This window comes from Microcebus murinus, chromosome 11, assembly GCF_040939455.1.
Source record: "Microcebus murinus isolate Inina chromosome 11, M.murinus_Inina_mat1.0, whole genome shotgun sequence".
NCBI lineage: Eukaryota > Metazoa > Chordata > Mammalia > Primates > Cheirogaleidae > Microcebus > Microcebus murinus.
In genome coordinates, this window is record NC_134114.1 from 63,145,332 (window position 1) to 63,168,206 (window position 22,875).

Genomic DNA, 22,875 nt, shown 5'->3' on the forward strand with positions numbered 1-22,875 from the left:
CTACTCCCAAATAATCTGCTTTATAATGTGTATCTTAGCTTAAAATTATACTAGTAAAGATTCACTCCTTAAAACATGGTGCACCATATAAAAGCTACTTTTAAAATGTCAATATCCCCATAAATCTTTAGCACTTTAGCAAGGATTATTTCATTTTATTGGGTTTCTGACCTGAGAAATACTGTAAGGAAGTGAACATTTGTGTTGGAGGGAGAAAATACGTCGTTTCAGAGCAAAGGGGCACGATCTCCAATAGGAAGGCCTGGGTATTACAGTGAGTATGAGTGCATGGGTGTAATTGTAGTAGTGGTAATGGTATATTATAGTAAATGTTGGGGAGAGTATCAGGGCATGGAAAAAACCTGGAGTGGAGGGCTATGGTTCACCTAAATGCAGTGTATTTACCAGATGCCTAGGTAAGGGGAGAGCTATAGGGAAAAGGGAAATATTTTCATAATTGTTAACTTAAACATATGTATATGTATGTAATTAGCACTGGTAGAGTTCTGTTATAGATAGCTAGCAATATACAGTTGTTGCCATGTTAAATAAATATCCTGAATTTTACTAACGATTTTGTTTCAAAATATACATTGAAACCTGATTTCTATGACCTATATAAAAACTCACAAATTTAAATGCAAACACAGACATAAAGGAGGGCAAAGAACTACTGGGAACATTTCCTCATCAGTGTCAGGGACTGTATCTTCAGTTAGACAACATGGGACTGGTACCAGGAGTCATAAAATGACATAATTAGAAAAAAATGGAAACAAGTTATTCAATAACTCTGAGGAATTCCACATGCCTCTGCAAACCTGGCTTTGGCAGCAGATGGAGTCTCTTGCAAAAGAGGTGTGGCAGCCTTAACTAACATGAGAATTTAGCTTAGGCTTCAAGTCCACAAGATCATTTACCTAAAGCTGTTATATGCAACCCAAGTGCTATACTGTGGAAGGCTTTTGTTGTTGACTCTGAGATGAGACATTCACATTTCAGTGAACTTAGTGAGAGAAACTTATGAATGAAAAAAAAATCAGTAGGGGAGGGATAAAATATAGTAAAAATAAACTGTATCTGGAAAAGAAAGGAACATCTGAGAGTGTATTAATGAAGAAATGGAAATAAATATATGGTCAGATTCTAAATGTGTTGAAACATTTCTGAAGGGCCCAAATTTGAGTACGTTTCTGTAACTATCATTAACTAAGAACAATGTAATATAGTGAATATTTGCTGCAATTCATTCAGTTTTCCAACACTTTCTTTAGGCCCTCAGCCCCACTTACCCACAGAAAAGTTTTCTCTAAGTATTGACTTGTTTATTTTCGTGGAAAATATATTAATTATTTGGAAGAGCAAGACCACTTTGAGCTAGTACATTCCTAAAGATGAATAAACTTCCATTATCTCATCCCGCTCACGTTCCTGGCAAGACTGACATTTAAAAGTTTCATCCATATGCACCATTAATTTCAAATGTACCCCTTAGATATGTCAAGTTCTCTAATATTTGGAAGGATTGAAAACACCTTTACTAGTTTCTATCTTATTTACTTCATTTATTTTGTATGACTAAGTTGGAATTTGCCTTAGAGACCTCAGTCTCAGAAAACAATATTTTATTACTTCCAGGTACATAAACTCTTTCTTAATGATCCCACTGTTAGCTTCTATTGGGTCACGGTAATTGAAATTCTCTGTGCTTACTGCCTTAACATTCAAGTAACTTTATCAGCATAAATGCTGTATTTCATTTCCTACTTACCCTAAATAAAGGCTATACTTTTTATTATAAAGCTATTGATAGAATTTTAACAGTGAATCAGAAACTTTGGCTGATCAGTGCAACTTTATTTTCTAGAGATTCTAATTTCAAAGACAATTGGATTGCCGCATTCCTTCCTGGTGAAGCCTAGAGACAAAAACATGTACCAGCCCCTAGTTGTACAAAATTCACAAGCTTACAAATGGATGTTGTTCAGTAGCTTTCAGTGTGTACTCTTCAGCTTTTTGACCTTGGGTGAGGTGTGCAAACTCTCATGCCTGAGCTAGTTTATTGGTAAATTAAGTTTAATAACACCTACCTTGTAAAATTGATGTGATGTTAGAATGTAAAGTCGTAGATGCCTGGCACATAGTTCAAACTAAATTTAAAATATATATATATCAATTGTGATTATTAAGGATGTAAAGTCAGAGCTCTAAATTTCAAGTAGAAATACTGGGGAATGATCCATAGGACAGGAATAGTACCATGTATGATGCTGATTAAGGGTCTGGGGAAGGACGTTTTACAATGTCCTTAAACCATTTGTATTTAAGAATCCTTTGGGAAAAGAATATTTTAAATCACATATAACCAAATGTGTTAGTAGAAAACAAATTCCATTCTTCTTTTTTTGTTCATTTCTTCCCCACTCTCTTCTACTCCACTCCCTTCTAACCTACTCCCATCCTGGGACTATAGAGAACATTTGTCTAGTATCCTTTATCTAGTAGCTTTATACACATGTACATCATGGAATTACATCAGCTTTTCTATCTTTACAAGAAATGATTTTAATTCAGTAATGCTTCCTTCTATATATGATTTCTTAAATTTAAAATTTTTCTGCTAGCTCATTCTTAAATATACATTCTTCTTAGTTTGTGGAAATGAAGCCTGGACATGGTCTTTAGGCAAGGGTCTAGCAAATGCTACAACAGGAGACTTCCTTTCGGTTCCTTTATATTATTTTATACCTTATTTTTCCAAATATTGTGTTTGTTCATTTTTTAAATAGCTCTGAATATTGCATATATAATGAATGCAATGATTTTTATGCCAAATGTATACAAATCAAAAAAATCCCCATTTAGCATTTGTCTGATAGGCATTTTTCCTAAAAACAAAAGCAGTCTTAGGGTCTAAATAACATAATAAAGTAGCCAGTTACTCAGCACAACCATGTGGTGCCCTAAGAAAGTTCTCTGGTTGTAACCTGAAGCTCTGTGCCATGTATACACCTGCAGGAATCTGTAGTAGCTGAGTAGACCTGCCAAGAGGGGCACACACAGGTGCTTTTCCTGTGTTGTCGTCCTTTGGGCTAATCAAGTGTAAGACATCTTACTGTGTACTTCTAAAATACCAAAATTAGGTGTAGGAATAATTATAATAGATGCTCAATAAATATTTGCTCAATAACTAAAACGATTGAACAATGAATGTTTTGCACAAAGTATCCCTTGCCTTTCTTTTATAAATCAATATTTATAAAAAAGATACTGCTGTGACAGACTAAAAACTATTAACTGAGAAAACATGTCAGGGGTTTGAGAAAGAAAATACTATGCAGCATCTTTTATGTACCATTGCTCAGAAGTTGAACACATCTTAATTTTTTTGGCTCCAAAGCTCTGTCTGGAATCCCTGGACCTATAATACTATTTCTCACTTATGGAGCAGAGGTTAGTAAAATAGTGGGCCCTGTAGCAAAGCTAGAGTATTAACTTGATCATTAGACTTTCTTATTCCTTTTGCTATCTTCCAATCTTAGCATTATGTTAATGTATAGCTTTAAGTATTAATGGTTCATTAAAAAAGTGTTGACCTCTACAACATCCTCAATAGAGCTATTAAGTATTACCATCTATATTTGTGTTTGTAGATTTACCTTACGTATCAAAAGTAATTTTGTGTCTCCTTAGCTTGCATATTCCTTGTTAGCAAGTTCAAACTCATTACGAGTACAGTGTTTTTGCTATAAACTAGGTCACAGATTTCAAGTGGTATCTGCCTGATGCCAAATGAGGTGACTTTATATTCATTTCACTTTATTTACTTGGTTTATTTTCTTCATAGCATTAATTATCAATTTTTATAATTGTGATGTTTAAAATATATTTGCTTATTTATTCTCATTATACTTCAGTAGAAAACAAGCTACAGAGGGTTCCAGTTCTCTACTGGGTCCATGCATTTATGAAGTGCCCAGAAAACAGTTGGAAATTAACCATTTGATGGATAAACCAATGAATCCATCCAAACTGGACAATTCCAAATAATGCACTTTCATTTGGATAAGTTATCCTTATGTTCCAAGGATTTGGGTATTGAAAATTCATTAATTTGGTAACCAAGAACAAAGACATAGACTAGATTTACCTTACATATGAGAAAGTACTTAGAGGACTGCCTGAAATATTAGAAACTAAATAAATATGTGTTATACCCAGTGTCCAAACAAATGTTCTCAGAGTATTTTTCTGCTCTACCAGTACCAAAGGAGATTGTTTTACCATTGTCAACAGTTGTTTGGGATAATACAGATAGATTAGTAACTAATTATTTTAATTCAATTATTCAATGTAGTCAAAAGTCATATCTAGTTTTGTGTACATATTTTGATTACTTGATTACAAAACTAAGTAAATGAAGGGGAAGCAAGAGATCCTAGTTTTAGTCCTGCTCTATCTATCATGAACTCTCCTCTTGACCAATGATTAGTAAATTAAATATTTTGAATGTGATTTTTTTTTTCTGATCTGTCAAAAATATTGCCTACTTGCATCATTGAAGATATTCACAAATTCACACTCTGGTTACCTCCTCACTCTTCTCACCTCTTTTCATCTTGGTTAGCACCATCTCATTCTCCATACTGTAACCAATTTATGTTGCTGATATACAGTGTGTCATCTGGTACATCAAAATACTTCCATAACCTATTTGGAAAACTGATATAAATTAAGCAATTGGTTAAATCTTTTTAAAATTTATTATGTTTAACTTCTGAATCTCTTTTCATTTTCACTCTTGTCCAACATTTAACCTATTCTGCCTAAATATCCAATAATTGCTAGTGATTTCTCAAATGATTCAGGGAAGTCATCCATATTATAGGAAAAACTACATTATAGAGTTGGTTATTACAAAATTTCAGAAACCTGGAAGTTATTGCACTTTACTACTTCTAATAGTAGTAATATTCGCTATTCAGATCCTAATCACTTCCAAATTCCAGTTTATATCTTAAAACATAAGACTCCAAATGACTATTGGGAAAAATTTGCATCTGAAAAGGGCCACTAAACTTAAACTGAGGTCTAAGTGTATAAATTTACTGCTTATTTGACTGAATAAATTTGTAAGTTCATTAATGAAACAATTTATTTCCACTGGGCAATTCTTGCAAATGAGAGTTAGTTTGGTGAAAATACACCTCACCTAAAATATTTGCTCTAATACACTTTTGGTTTCAGGCATTTCTGAAACCAGAATTTGCAGGAACCTGTAAGAGTTTATGACTATGAAATAAAAGAGTCAATTAAGTCAGAATCTAATATTTCTAATCATGAGCTTTAAATGAATGTCAAGAAATTGTCTTGGGGAAATGAATCATAGATAAAAAATGTATTAAAAACAATCTTTGGATGCTTAAATACATCACCTGCTTTTAGTGATAAAATGTGGTTGGATCAATATCTATGGATGTCAGAATATAACAGAGATTGAAGAAATCTATTGAACTAGTAAAAAGTATGCACAAATCAAAGGCTTTTTAAAGTTGTTGGGGACAGTGTTTTAAATGTGCAGTAGATGTTCTATATCTGAAGCTGCTCTAATCTACATTTTATTTTCCTGTCACCACTCACCGTCTTTCTTAAAGGTGGATATGAGATGAATTTCCACAAATCTCCTAGATGATCAATATGTATTTTTTATATAAAGTTTTAATGTACTCCATAATGCATTTATTTTACATATTATATTTCATCTATTATATTAAAATTGAATGAGTCATATGTAATTGTTTTTAAAAAAATTCATGCCTCAGTTCACAAGTCTGGACTTATAACCTAATTCAGCTCAAAGACTGGTTCATATACACTTCAGTGTGGCCACCTGTGCCTAGAACTTTGTTTCAGTGGTGCTTGGGAGATTCTAATTGTGCAGCAATTATAAAAAAAAAAAAGACACACATACACTTAAACATTTTTCTTGTTCTCTACAGTACATTTATCCCTGTTTTTAATCATGAAATATAATTTTTTTCTTTTTATTCAGAATATTATGGGGGTACAAACATTTTGGTTACATAAAATGCCTTTGCCTCACTCGAGCCAGGGCTACAAGTGTGTCCTTTCCCCATACAGTGTGCTCCACATTCATTAGTTGTCAGTTTACCCTCCCTCCCCCACTTGACTGGCACCCAGTGAATATTACTACCATGTAAGCACCTCAGTGTTGATCAGTTAGTACCAATTTGATGGTGAGTATGTGTGGTGCTTGTTTTTCCATTCTTGTGATACCTTACTTTGAAGGATGGGCTCCAGCTTTATCCAGGATAAGAGGTTCAAGTTCACCATTGTTTTTCGTAGTTGAGTAGTACTCCATGGTATACATACACCACATTTTATTAATCCACTCACGTATTGATGGGCGCTTGGGTTGTTTTCACATCTTTGCAATTGTGAATTGTGCTGCCATAAACATTCAAATGCAGATGTCTTTATTACAGAATGTCTTTTTTTCCTTTGGGTAGATGCCTAGTAGTGGGATTGTTGGGATCAAATGGTATTTCCCTTAACTCTTTGAGATATCCCCAAATTACTTTCCACAGGGGTTGTACTAATTTGCAGTCCCACCAGCAGTGTAGGAGTGTTCCAGTCTCTACACATCCATACCAGCATTTGTTGTTTTGGGACTTTTTGATAAAGGCCATTCTCACTGGAGTTAGATGATATTTTAGTGTAGTTTTGATTTGCATTTCCTTGATGATGAGAGATGTTGAATATTTTTTCCTATGTTTGTTGGCCATTAGTCTGTCTTCTTTTGAAAAGTTTCTGTTCATGTCCTTTGCCTATTTATTGATAGGATTGTTTGATTTTTTTTCTTGTTGTTTTTCTTAAGTTCTGTATAGATTCTTGTTATCAGTCCTTCATCAGAAAATACAAATATTTTCTCCTATTCTGTAGGGATTGGCTAGTCACTCTAAGGAGATGGAATCAGTGGGTTTTGGCATGACAGATTGGGGGAAGGGGAAAAATACTTGGTTCAGCTTTGCATTACTCATGTGATTAAACCAACTCAGTTGAGAAAAACAGTGAACAAACTGAGCAAAATTCTATTTATATTATTTTTAAAAACACTTTTTATTTTAAGATCTTGTGTTTTGAGTAATGGAGTGATCTAACATATGAACTCATAGTCAGAGGATGTTTTCCTTCTTGAAATACAAACACTGTGAAATTCAAATTGTCTTAAGAAATTCAAATACATTTTTATGCACATGGTGGCAGATAGCTTTATTTAGGGCATGCTACTTAACATATAAAGTAAAGCCTGGTATATACATAAAGCCTGAAGGTAAGCCCTTGTGTTTCATTTTGTTTCATCTCTTAAATTTTTTGATAGTACAGAATCCTCCTAATTTAGCCTAAATCTAAACACCATCTTCATATAGAAGTTTCAGCAAACATACAGAAATGTATGTTTGGAGGGATGATATTTCCTGCCTTTGTAAATATGAAATGGTTTCCTGAGCTAATTCTTAGAGCTCATATGCTATAAGACTTTTTTGGGAGGACATATTAGAACTGTAATATTTCAAAATGCAGAATGAGTGTTTGATTCGGATACAATTGATTTTCTGCTGAGTCTGTGGGAGACCACTCAGTATTACTTCAAAACCTAAAAAAACCCCACAAATCTACATATATAATTTGACACTTCTGATTCACAGGAGGCCAGGATAATAGTGGAACAGAACTAATGGAAGTCAAAATAACAGTGCCTAGGTACAGTATTTGCATAATGAGTTTGAAATTGACAGTACATTTCCTACATGTGGTAGGGGTAGCAGAGTGAATTAAATGAATGTTGAGGTAATAGCAATAGATCATACTGTTCTGTGTGCTGCAAACATCAAGCAATTTGAAAGGTTAATGAACAAAGCAGTGGTTCTCTATGAAGGCCTCCAGAAAATATTAGCAAACAACAAAATGAAACTGCCTAGAGCATGAGGAAAGATCTATAGGGCTCTGTTTCTTTCTTTCTTTTCCCAGTGCTCTGTGGATGAAACAATAGCAACTGTAACATAAGGTGTGTGCCCAGAATTAATAACTTGATGGATTAATTGCTTTCAGCCTTGTCTCAAGCCAGCCATTCCTTCTAACTTTTCATTAATCCTCAAGAAATGCCCTGTACTACAATTGTTTCTGCCAAAATCATGCTAGTTTAAAGTAAAAATATAATAAAAAATCTTTCTTTTTTGAGGAATGTGGCGAGCATTGTGGAGGGGAAGGGCATACCTCTAGCCCTTGCTAGGGAGAGGCAAAGATATAAAATGCAGCCAAAATGTTTATACTTTCATATTTTCTTGAAATAAAATAAATAAAAAATCTTTATAAGACTTAAAAATTATCATTCTTAAACAAATTAGATGCAGCACCAAAAATACCTATTTCCAAGGATAAAGCTATTAATTAATAATATAATTATAGCTTGGAATAAAATTATTTTATTGGGCTCCTTAAAAGAGATCAGCAATCTTTTCTTTCTCTCCTAAAATATAATTTACTCCCTTGCCATTACATCTTTATAAGAAATAAAATGTTCGTCCAGTGTGCCTTTGATATGGACTTGGACCAGTCTATCTGAAACTTTAAGGTGCATATCAGTCACCCTGGGATCTTGTTAAATGTAGATTCTGATTCAGTAAGTCTGGTATCCAGATACATTTCTAACAAGCTCCTGGCTGATGATGAAGAGCTGATAGGGGAACACATTTGCAATAGTTACCCAGAAGTCTTCAATAGGACTGAGTGTGTATTAGTTCTCCAAGGAAGAGTGGGAGTGGGAGAAGATGGGGAGAAGCAACTTTGAGGTGGCTGCTTTGTTTGTTGTCCAGAAAAAATGGGAGGAGGAAGAAGGAGGGTATTCTGATACATAATCCCCATCTACCCTTGGTTTAATGGGTGAGAGGAGATGGTTTCTCTTACCTGCAGCATTCCAGGCATTGACTACCTGCTGAGGATAAGTGATAAGCCTAAAATGCCCAACCCTGTGCTCCTTGTGAAGCTTAAAGTCTGCGGGAAGATCTTTTTCTTTTTTCTCAGCAGCTGAATGATAGGATGAAAGTGATGAAATGGACATAATGTACTTTTAGAATTATACTGCATAGGTTCTAGTTCTCCTTCTGTTATTATAATACTGGTTCTATGAATTTGAGAAACTCGGCCTCTCTGGGTACAGTTTTTCCATGAATTTTTAAATGAGGGAATTATCTTTGGGGGCCCTACCAGCTTTAATATTACACACATAAAACTGTCAAGCATGTGATTCTAAATAATGATTTTTTTCTAATAAGAATATCAAACTTTTAAAAAATTTGCAATTTAAATTAGTCACTTTGCAAATTTACTACAAGTATATTAGGAACTGTGATTTTGGAATTTTGGAATTTCCTACAGAGCCAGTTTAAGATTCACCTAAAAGATCAGTGGCATCATTTTACAGTCCTATTTAACTGAGACATAAAGCTACCTGAATTACCCCTTCAGACGTTAAAGGAAAATCGGAAGTTTAAGAAATTGTAAAATCCTTGAGATTAAGTTTCATATCTACTTTATCTTGGTATATTCTACAGCAGGATTTCTCAAACTTCTTTGTTTATAAGCATCTCATGCAGTATATGCTAAAAATGTATATTTCTGGGATGAAGTCTAGTCTTACTAAATAAGACTTACTGAATAAGTCTTACTAAATAATCTCCAAGGGGGATCCATGTTTTTTTCCATAAAGGTGATTCTAATGGTCAGGGGAACTTGGGAACATTATTCTACAGCATTTTACACAGTGTTTGGCACAGAGGATCTGTTCAGCTGTTCAGTGGTTGACTGAACAAATGAATGAAGAATGAATACCAAAAACGTGTCACCTGAAGTGGTAAATTGCCATTTATGCACCGATAAACACAATGCATTAGTTAACTTTAGAATCTAAGATTTATATTTTCTATGCCTCCACCTCAAATCTTTTTTATCCAGGTTAAGGGTCATAAATGAACCTTTCTCCACTACAAGGCTTTAGGTTCCATGAAGGCCAAGACCGTGTGTTAATACACTACTCAATCCCCAGTATGCAAAATAGCAACTGACACATAGTAGGTACACATAAATATCTGTAGACTTGAACACACCTGTGGTACATAGCTTAGATGACAATCTGGCTAGTTTAATTGCACATAGGACTGTGGTCATCACCAAAAATGCCTTCACCTAATGTTATCTTCAAGCCAGGACAACTGAGTTTACTTTTCAGGTCCTCAGAAGTTTGATGTTCTTTCAAAGAGTAACACTGAAACCAGAGCTATGAAATTTTTTGACCTAGCACCTCTCTAAACACTTATCAATCACCTGGACACTAGCGTATGTGCCTGTTGGGAGTTTGTGTGCTGCAGTGTCCCTCTCTAGTGGGTTGTGAAAATACATGTCAGAACACTCCATAGTGTTCTAGCATTCCTTCCCCCCAGAGAGACTGATTCCATTCCACTTGAAGCTGTACTCTGGTCTTCTGCTTTCCAAGCAACTCTTTCCCTGGTTTTTCTCTTTTTTTCCCCCATCTCCCTTCCTTGCTTTCTCCCTCCTCCTCTCTTTTTCTCTCCACTTTCCTCCCTCTCTCCCTCCTCCTTTGTCCCTCCCCTAACTCCTCCCCCAGTTTTTTTCTCTTTCTTCTTTTATTCCCTTCCAAAGACACAGTGGGATACATAGTAGGTAAGAGGAAAGCATCCTGCTTTGGGTAATCCATCCAATGAATCAGAAGGCATGAGGATCAAAGGCATCAGAGGATTGACTGGATTATATAGGTAAGGCTGTGCCTACACACAATGTCTTTGCCTGCAAATTTTACCTGAAAGGCCCTAGACAAAAGGAAAATTCTCAAAGTTGGAAGGACAACAGTGTCCATTGGAAACTCACCCAAAATATGCTGGAAAATTAGGCAGCAATTTGAGTCAGGGTCACTATTGGCAAAAAGAGGGAAAGAGAATAAAATTCATGTCAGTGTTTCAGTGAAGAGAAATATCTGAGAGTTGAGTAGTCTGCTTGAGGAGAGAATAAAAAGGATGGTGTTCTTGTAAGACTTTGCTTTTTAAAAAAGCCTCAATATGGGGCAAAATATATTCTGTAGATAAAACATTGAATGCAAAAGAAGCAACCCCAATTAACACAGATTTGATAACCTCATCGACTTGGATCTGATTAAAGTAAAAAACTATGAACTTTGTACACTATAGAAACAAGAACAACAACCAAAAGTGTTTAGTCACCAAATAGGAAAACAAGTTTAGGTGTTGTGGTAGTTTTTCCCCTATTAAATGAGTACAGCATCATTTAAGTAAGAAAAGCATGACCTTCATGTGAAGTTAGGAGAAAAAAAAATTCTAGAAAAGATTATGGTTAAGCTCTGAGAATATATTTGGATCCAATTCCAGCTCTGTTTACTTACTAACTCTATGACCTTGAAAAAACAATACCGCGTCAGTTTCCATAAGAGAAAATTCATTGCACCTACATCATAGGGCTGTTGTGAACTGTAAATGAGTTAATACATGTGCATCTGGGATAATATTTTGATATATTAGCTGATGTGTTTTCCTTTGCAGAGAGAATTTAGTACAATGTCAAAACCAAAAAAAGTTAATTCTTGTTATTTGAGTAGGAAATAGAGTTGAACGAATATCTACTGAGTCAGATTTTTATATTACAGAGCCTAGAATACCCTAGAATAGGAGAAAAAAATGGGCAGGGTGGAAAGGGGAGTCGAGATGTGAATAACCAAGAAATTCTGGGAATATTTAGGAAGTCTGGATGTATATTCCCCTGTATAATCTGAGATCATGGAGAACAGCAACATGGTATATGAGTAGCAGAGGAGAAAGTGTTGAATGTTATGTCTAGATGGAGGATCCTGAGCCTAGCAAACACCCACCTCTGCATGGTGCGAGGAGCAGCTGTTTTCCAGTGTGCTCAGCACGGGAGCACAGAGGAAAATTGGGAGTACTGGCCTTGGAGGGCTATTGCAGTCCACGAGAAGAATGCAACAGCAGGTGCTAAGGAATTGAGTAGGATAGAAAAAAAAAATGCCAGTGAAGGAGAATGACAGTGATTGTAGTCAAATGAGACATGGAAGAGTTCAGGAGAGGTTAACCTGGATAAGAAATGGCTGAGGAGAAAATGCTTTCCATTCCCAAAGACAGGATACTACCTGAGTATCTACAACCCCAATATCAATACAAATTTTAAGAGAAGAGAGGGTGGAAGAAACCCTGAATGGACTTAGGTTATCCAGAAACCAGGATTCCATCTCTGCCACCAGCAGAATGGGTTTTGAAATAGATACTCAGTCACAGAAAAAAGTAAAGTTACACTTTTGGCTTCCTAAGTTTATAGTCAGTAACTTGGGTTTTCTGTGTTTATAAAGGGCTAAGCCCTAAGACTGCCACAGAAAATTAGATCTATAAAAGATAGCTGTCAAAAAGATTACTATCTAAAAGGAGAATTTGTAGAGGTGGAAGGAATTTGAGGTTTAAGAAATAAAATTGAAAGGCTTGCACTTGATACTGAGAAGGGTCTCAGTATTGGTTAAAGAAAGAAACTTCATAGGTTAGAGATGGAGGTGAGTAATTGCATTGTAACCTTATTGTGGCAGGAGCACATCTTAGTCTTTCGTTCCTCATAACCCCTGGTGGTGTTGAACCCATTGTTTTTGTTTCCCACATATTTGTTAAAATATTAAACATTGAAAAAGACAAGCATACTATTGGTGACACTGGAATAGGAGAATAGGACATTACATGAGATATAACCTTGAGAAGGAGATTTATATTTTTCTATGAAGATTTAAGTAAGTCAACCAGTAAGGTTTCACAAATGGTGGTTTGAAGAAAGGTGGAAGATGACCATATCCGTATAAAGCAGATTGTATTTGTAGCAGGTTGACAGGAATGGAGAAATAATTAGATATGGTGAAGAAAACCCCCTAAAAAAGATCAGTTTACATTTGCAGAAATAATCTTCTAGATCATGGCACTATGATCCTTCTCCAGAAAAATCTCATGGGAATTTTTTTTTCAGCTATACCAGACATAAGATGTATGAGGGGTGACCACCTTTTCAATCATTTTATTTTTAAATTTTATTTTCCATTGACAAATAATCATTGTGTATATAATATATTTACAAGGTACAATGTAGTGTTTTTATGTATGTCTACATTGTAGAATGAATAAATCAAGCTGAAATCTATCCTTTCTGAGCTTGGATAGCATGAGGGCTTAGGTGTCAGTCAGTGAAAGAGGGTTTTCAATCTCTTTAGTACGCTCTTTTAGACTGGAACTATTATTTTGTTAACTTTTTATTGTTTCAGAATACTAAAATATTTTAATAATTCATAAATTAAAAATCACAAAATATAATAAATATGAAAAGTCTCCCACCCATCCTCTATCTTGCCTTTCTCCAGTTTCAAACAACCCTCTTGACAAACAGGTAATAATTATTAGTTTCTTTATATTCTGTATGCATCTATGACAAATATAAATATATTGTCTTAACCCCACCCCTTCTTTCACAAATAGTAGCTTTGTTTATACACTGTTCCACACCTTTCTTTTGTTTCATTCAGCAATATATTTTGGAGATCTTTCCATATGAATATAGCTTTCTATTTTTTATAATTACATAATCTACTTGATGGATATGCTATAATTTTCTCCATTAACACTGGACATTTATGTTAATTCCCATCTTTGCAATTATTAAATGTTAATGCAGAAGTGAATAAGCTTGCATTTGTATCATTTCTCATACATGCTATTATTTCTGTAGCATGAATTCCCAGGACTTTCTGACCCAGGAATTATTGGGTAAAAGGTTATACACTTATAGTCTTGATAAGTATCTGTAGGGGAATGGTTCCGGGGATACCAAAATCTTCCAGGATATACAAATCTTCCATAAAATCCATAATTATGTGTTTGCATATAACCTACTCACATTCTTCTGTGTACTTGAAGTCATCTCTAGATTACCTATAATACGTAAAACAATGGAAATGCTATGCAAATAGTTGTTATACTGAATTGCTTTTTAAAGTGTATTATTTTTTTACTATATTAATTTTCCCCCAAATATTAATATTTTTTGATTTGTTATGGGTTGAATTTGCAGATGCAAAACTCGCAGATGTAGAAAACTAGCTGCATAACCAACTTGTCCTCCATAAGGTTTGTTTCTTTGGAATCATTTTAAATCTCATCACCTAGAGCAGATTTCCTTTAAGAGAATCCTCAGTGACATCTAAATGTGACAAGACTGGAAGACACAAATAAGGGAGTCATTTATTAAATTTCTTTAAAAATTTTAAATGTTTAAAAAATAATAAAAGGTCACTACTGCTATTTATACTTAAACATAATAACTGAATCTAAATTACTCAGAAAGGTAACCAGAGAGTCAGTTGTGATGTATTTTGCAACTGCATAGAGGTGCTCAATGTCAAGTTAATCTTAGGGATTGGTGCAAGACTTGAGTTATTTGACAGGGCACTTTAGTTTTACTGTGTACTTGAGAGTTACCAGTCTCTCAAACTCAGAGTTATTAAGCTAACTAAATTTTCCACCTTCCTTCAACCAAAATGTCCTAAAGGAAGAAGTTGGTACCAATGTTAATAACTAAACGTCCCAGTCCTCACTTGCTTTTAAAAAATACATTGGAAAGAAACCGTGAGGACTATCATATGGAGGTACTTTATTTCAACAGACTATAATTATAGTTGAAAGATTATTCAGAATCCCATGCAAAAATATTCATGTGTTTTTATATACCCCGCCACATATACATGCATGCATCAAATAATATATCTGTAGGGCTTAGCAACAGTCACAAGGAATCCTCAGAGCCTCAGCTCTAAGAGGTTAATATTAATAGTTGTGTGTGCTTTGACGTTTGAAGAAATGTTTGTTTGAACAAAACATAGGATGCAGAGGGACTCGGTGCAGTTGTGGAATCCTGAAGCAAGAGAGGTGTGCAGGTTGAAAAGGAGAATGAGGTTATACCATGGAGGTGGGGAGGACAGGCCACTTACTGGGTATCTGGGCACTGACTCTCCAACAAAAATAGATGAATGAATAAATAGATGAATTGTATAATTCTTTGTTTAAACAGATGCTGTGAAATCTGTTTTATACTGCAACATTGCAATACTGCTATTTTTCCTTTTTAACTTATATTTTTCCTCTGAATATGAAAATGTGCTCTAAGATAATTCTTAGATGTATCCTTTTTATTATTATCTATGATAATGGGTTTAGAAGGCCAAGACAAAATTTGTGTCATGGACCTGAAAGCATATCATTGAGTTACAGAAATTAGATTGAGAGATAGTTACAGATATAGATATATGTATTTCAGTTTCCCCTCACTACTAAGATTCTTACACACTTTTTATCTATGAATAAAATTTATTTAAAGGTCAGTTGAAGAAAGCTGGCTTTGGCAACTCTGTATTTTATTTGCTGCCTGAATTGGAATAGAAATTATTGCACCCTGGTCTTCTCATTAAAAGTTATTTTTTAGGAGTCCCAAGGTTCTGCTTTTGGCACAGTAGTAGAAGACATTAAGTAATTCAATTATAATTTTAAAGTAGTATTAGGTCAGCATAAAACGTACACTGTGTTTATGCCCCAATGACTGGGTCAAGAGTGGTAGAATTCAGTCTCTTATAGGAGCATACGATCATATAATTTCAGAGCTTTGGAGAAATATCTTTTCTCCAGCAAATGCCAAGTACTCTATTTGGTTGAAATTATTTTCTCCAAGCTGTGTTGACCTATTATTGTATTCTTGGGTTGTTTGGGCCAAAGTTACTTCTAATCATGCTTCCATTTCATAAGCCTGTCAGTTATAATTTCTCAGAAATAATTTTATTATATCTGAGATTGCTCACTGGGGCAAAGGGCAGGGCCTGTAAAACTCATGTTATTCTATTGCTGACCCAATCCATTATCTCCCGGCTTACTACATTAATATCTCAGACTCTTCTTTTTTCTGTATTTTCTTTGTATCTTTGAGTACAAAAAAGTACTATTAATGTCTTTTGAGATTCCCAAGGGGGAAGGACTATTCAATTATTTCCTCAAAGTTTCTGTTATATCAGGCTACATGATAGATATGATCAATATGAATATGTATAAGACCTGTACTCATGAAATTTACTGGTTTGTGGGTAAGAAAATTGTGTAATTAATTAAAGGGCTATGGCTCTATTGTCAGACTACTTGCAGGGAAGAGTGGGGATCCAGAAAATATTTGCCTATAGGACACAGAGGTCAAGAAAGAACCTACCCTGAAGAGTTTAATGATTTCTTAGCTAAAGGAAATCTTAAATATTTCCAACTTGATGATCTGAAAGAAGACCCCTTGGGTGAAATTTAAGGAGGCTAACTTCTGAATACTAAATTGCTCTTTTCTAGGCTTTGTGACTTGGGATCTGTATTGGTTTTCTGGGGCTACTATAACAAAGTACCACAAACTGTGTGACTTAAAACGACAGAGGTTTATTGTCTCACAGTACTGGAGGTTAGAAGTCTGAAATCAGTAGGTCTCTGGTCCCTGTGAAGGCACTATGGAAAGAAGTGTTTCATGTCTCTTTCCTAGCTTCTGGTAGTCTTGAGTGTTCCTTGGTTTATAGATGCATCACTGTAGTCCTCTGTCTTCACATCATCTAATCTCAGTGTGTGCCTGTCTCTGTGTCCACATATTCCCCTTTTATAAAGACAATAGGCCTATCGGATTCACAGGCAACCTCATTTTTCCTTGATTACTCCTATAAAAATCCTATTTCCAAATATGGTCACATTCTCAAATACTGAGAGTGAAGACTCTGACAGATCTTCCTTTGGGGGACACAGACACACACCATGGTCTGTAGTGGATGATGCTGGTGCTCTTCCCAGGTCCTCTCTACCAGAACTGGCACCCATTCCCCAGGTGTAGTTAGTTACCTTGTAAAGGCTCACAGCTGCACTTCTGATGATTGCCTTTAGATAAATGAAGCCACTTCAATTTATAGGCTGTGACCACACCCAGACCTCTACCAAGCCCCTTGCCTAAGGTTGGACTAACTTTGTGGTACACTTTGTACCCCACAGCCTCCAGTTGAGATCAGGCTGAAGCTGGTCTTAGCCTGGGATCGCATCTTGGCTTAGCTTCATTCCCCAGACCTATCCTGCTTCTCTCACTCCTGTTCTGTGGACAGCATTCTCATAATAATCACCTGAAGAAGAATCCTGTTATTCACAGAATAATGGTACTCAAAGATATCTACATCTGAATCCCTAGCAGTGACTATGTTAGGTTATTTGAAAAGGGGGAAAAGTTGCACATGGAATTAAGATTGTTAATCTGCAGACCATAAAATAGGGAGATTATTCTGGATTATCAAGGTGGATCCAGTGTAATCACAGGGATCCCTAAAAGTGGCAGAGAGAAGAGTAAGTCAAAGGTAGATGTAACTACAGTAGAATGTCCAGAGAAACGCAACATTGCTGGCTTTAAAGACAGAGGAAGGGGATCATGAGACAACGCAGGAAGCTTCTAGAAGATAGAAAAAGGGATAGTCTCCTCTAGCACCTCAAGGAAAAAACACAATCTATGCCAACACCTTGATATTAGTCCATTGAGGCCCATGTCAGAGTTCTGACCTCCAGAACTGTAAGATAACAAATTTATGTCATCTCAAGCCACTAAGTTCATGGTTGCTTGGCTTTTAAGAAACCTGACCTCAATCAGGGTTCTTTCTAAATTCCACACACATGCTATTCCCAATTGTCATATTTCCCTCAAATTAGAAATGAATAAACACACAGTTTACTGGTCATATAGTGGTGCAGTGATTAAGGGTCTAGACCATGCAGCCTAACTCTCTATATTCCAAGACTAACACCATCTCTTCTACAAGGGCAAGATACTTATGTTATTTTTTGGCTTCTTTCCATCTGTAAAAGGGTGTTAGTAACAATCAACTCACAGGATGGTTGAGAGTTAATACATATAATGTATTTGGAAGTTTCCTATAAATGAGTGTCCAATAAATTTTAGCTGTCTTTATTTCCATTGGCCCAACAAACTCTGTATTCTTCTCTCTGAAGATAGAGTGTTCATGAAATAAGACTATGACAACATGAATTTGTGTGAAAAAATATTCCAGTTTAAAATTTCTATTTTATAATGTTATCCAGTGTAAAAAAATTATTTTATCAGGAGAAAAAAGATATTAAATTATTAGCGGAATGTTACCTATGTTATTTCCATTTTTAACACCAATGCCTTAGCTATATGATTGAAACAGAAGAGATTTGGAATTGTTCTTATTTTTCCAGCCATGTTTAAATCTATCCTATAGAGGATATGCTGCATAAAGTATCATTTGTTTCTCCATAGCAACATTTAAAAAAGTGTGATCTTACAGCATAAAACAGAATTACTGAGAACTGCTGCTTACAATGAGATTCCTGAGTCCCACCCTTTCAAGTACAGAGCCTAAACAGCAGTTATTTTGCCCCACTACCCCCTTATTTTAAAAACAGTCTTCAAGTTGATGAGTTATTTGGTGTAACATAGCTCAATTCTGCATGCCTCAGTTTCTCCATTGTAAAAATGTGACAGTAACCTACTTATTTAAGAAAGAGTCTGCATGTTTTAATTTCATATGTAATAAAATAAAGAACACTATCCTTGAAATATAATTAGGACTGGTCAGCCTGAACAGTAAATTTACATTTAAGTGATGGAAATGTCAACAAATTTCTATTTCTTTCAGTAAAAAAATTTTCACATTGCCCCTAAGTCATTGAAATGAACATAAAGGTAATGGTGCTGCTATATTTTTATTGCTTCAAAAACATAATGAGCATAAATATTTAATGTTAAACCTTCTTAAAATATATTCTTCTGTCTAAAAATTGAATCTTCCCCAAGAAAGGCAAATTTTTTAAAAGCAATACCAAGGCAACCAGCCCTCCAAATATGAACAAGTATTAAAGAACTGGTAAAATTCTAGGCAGGAAATAGCTAGGTAGAAGGAAATGGAGATGCAGAAAGATTATTGGGTTTATATTCTATTGGCTTATAAATCTCTACTGGTAATGTTGACTTGGGAAGACAATTGACTGTCATAACAGTTAATGGAACTTTCTCTTAAGTAGTGTGTTTTTCATGTTTCCTTCTGCCATATAGCATAATAATAATAAATATACACCTATATATTTATATTTTAAATATACAGTTATATGTTTATATATTTTCATAAAACAGTATTTAAGGAATGGTTATGTGTATTCAGATAAAAATTTACTATAAAATTTCAGAGGAGGAAAAGATTAGCATAGATTGAAATAATCAGAAACTTAATTCAGGATTTAATTACCTGTGCTGATCCTATTTGGTATTTTAAACATATTTAGTCTGTGCACCTTTGGTTTGATAATGGCTTGATGTTTGTCAGAAGTTGCAACTGTTTTTCTCACTTAATACTCATATGAATTTGTTATTCACAATGACTAAGCCCCCCAAAAGGGTATCAACAATATTTTTTCCTGTCATCACCTAGATTTGTGCAATTTTTAGAAATTTACTTTAAAGATAAACATACTCTGTCAGCTTAATGGCTTGACCAGATGAATTAAGGATACTGCACAGTATTGAACTGACATAAAAAGGAGCTTTACAAACATTTGTTTGTTTAGATTTGCTCCTTGGTGATACCATTTTAAGTGCACAAGCAAAATGTGAACTTTCTGAAGCTTCAGAGCTAATATGGAGCAGGTTGTGATTCAACCCTAGCCCCAGGTATTGCAGCCAGAGTATTTATTAATTAGTATGAGGTTTTAAAATATCTTCAGTACTCCATCTTTTAGAGAATTTCATCTCCTTTAAAGTGTGTTTGAAGTGAATTATGTTATTTTCCTTTGAAGGAAAAACACTTAAGTCTCAAAATAATATATTTTTTTAAAGTACAAACCTGCAATTTGAAATTACTTTCATCTGTTTCAAAACTCTGACTCAACATTTTTGGAATTTCCAATTTCTACACAGACTTCTTGGGGTTAGAAAAGAAAGAAAATTCAAAGGCCTAAGTCATTAAGGGGTTTAGTATTATGTAGGATATAGAACAGAGAGTTAATTTTTATCATATTTTAAAATTAATTTGATCAGTGTATAGAATGAGCAATATGCACATTCATAACATTTAAAAAGTATCAGTTATCTTCCAATCATCTACTTCCAGGAAATATTCCCAGTCACCAGGTCTGCCTAGTCTCTCTTTCCAGAGAGGTACATAAGCAAATATGTATGAATGCATGGGCACAAAATGTTGATATCAAGTATGAAATGGATTTGAACTTTAAAATGGATGAATACAAAAAAGGTAAAAAAGAAAAAAATGACAGTGACAAGTTTTACAGATTAGAAAATCCTTGGGTTTTACTGATGGTGCCAATCAGTTAGAGAAGTTTTCTTGTCAAGCCTGGATGGCAAGAAGGGCTGGACCAGTAGAAGACTGTTTTGAGTTGAAGTTAAGGAAGGAAAATGACTGAGACAGACTTATGTACTTTGACTACTCTCTAACAGCTGAAGCAACTGGTACCTGAATAATGTACATATTCCTATTTCTCACTACTCTTATCATCATATTATCTATTAAACCTAAGAAACTGTATTTTATAAAATTGCATACACTAATGTTCCACAAGGGAGTGGTACTCAAACTCCAGTGTGCATAATCACCACCCTGACAGCTTGTTAAAAATGCATTTTCTCAAGCTTCATCCACGAGGGATTTATTCGAGGTGAAATCTGGAGTCTGCATTTTTAATAAGTAGCCCAGGTGATCCTGCTGCAGTGATTCTACCACACAATTGGAGAAAGTCCAACTTAGACATTTAGAATTCTTTCAGTTGTTCAGGCCCAATCTCAAGTATACACAAATGGATGCTGGTGTTGGAGTTCACCTTCAGTCCCCTACCTTTTTTTATGTTTGAAACCACCATTGAACAGCTTCAAGACCAAATGTTCAAACAACTTCAGTTCAAACTCTAAAATTACAACCTTAAATTTAATGTGCATTTTTCTTGCTTAATCCTTAATTTTTCCTCACACAACATGTAACCCAGTTTACATGTATAAGTGGGAGATTTATGTAAGCAATTTAAGAACCTAGTGGGTAAAAATTAACCTCCTGTATCTTATGCTTTAGCACACGGGGGACTTTACTCATTGCTACTAATCAGTATTCCTTTTATTCCTTTTTATTACAAAAGGAGCTGTGATCTGCCTTTGCAATAGGGTTTTTTCTTTTATGCCATAATATAATTTTCTTTGAAGTGTTACACTCATTGAAACTTAATCTGAGAAAATTACATCAGCTGGAATTGGCCTTGGCACCAGCATTTCAAAATTTTATGCTTACATTAATTGTGCATATATAATATCATGCTAAGTGTAATATTCTTGGAATGCAACCTACCTTTTAGTGGGTTACCAAGAGTAAAACATTTTGAAATTATTCATGAATTTTTCCAAGTCACCAGGACCAAGGTTAACAATTCCTCATGTGCACACAAGGCAATTCTCCATTCCTTACTCTTGCCTTGGGCTCAGTATTATTAACCTAGGATTCTATTTGTTATTCCCTTTTTGATCTCATGTCTATTTAGTTGACTGTAGCACCATTGGCAGGGCCATGTGCCCAGAAAATCCAAGACTTCTATTTGGGTAAAAGCCATATCCATTTGACAACTTGTCCCTTTACTCAAATTTCCATAGCAACCAAAAGATTTCAGGTACCTATATTCTAGAATCATATACTTAACTGATGTCATGATACACAAAATGGCTTTGTTGAATCTGAATGGTTCATGCAACTGAAATAAAGAATTATTCCTCCTCAGAGATTTCAGAGGGGCAAACCACAAAATACTCATAACTTGATATAGTGAGTAGCCAAGTAGAATGGAAAGTACAACTCATCCTGGAGGTTGGAGATCCACACGCCTCTTTCCTCTCCTCCTCATTAAGCAGGAAGCGATAAAAAGAATAGAATGAGTATGTAGAGGACCTGACTGGCTTATAGCTAGGAATGAGACACTGATCTAGTTAGAATATAGCCAGCAAAAAGGGGAGATCTTTCTTCAGAAAGTGTCTTGGGTAAAAATGGAGACAGCAGGTAACTGATACTACGTGAGAAGTGTTGGTGGGTTTTCTGGACAAAATTGGGCCCATAAAAGGGGTAAATAATCTGTAGAGCTCTTCTTCTGGAGAGTAGTTATAGATGGAGTAAACATGTTCAAGGATTGAACTAAGAATAGAACTATTGGGACCAACTGTGGATGAAGGAGACTAAAGAGAGGTTTAAGGAATATTGAAATGAATCTCCAGGTAGGTTACATTAGTTTGCCAGGAACTAGCTGCTTTTCTCTCTTCTGTGAACCCAAAAGGCATATTTCTAGTGGCTTTCAAAATGAAATTGGAAATCTAGGAAAGTAGTCAAATACTAGAATGTTTTCCTTGGTATGTTTATTTTAACTATAGGTTTAAATGTATATTCCTATATTTATGAGATATGTTGTCTCTGATGTTCTCTAGTATATTTCAGCAATGAATACAGAATAGATGCTACAAGTATTAACTTTAGACTCATCACAGTATTTTCTTTCTATAAGCAAGCACAAGATGGAAACTTGATATGCAATGGGGAAGTTCACTGACCATGCCCTTGGTACCGCTGATTGTATTTACAGAGCAAGCGATGGGCACTTTAGGGTACTT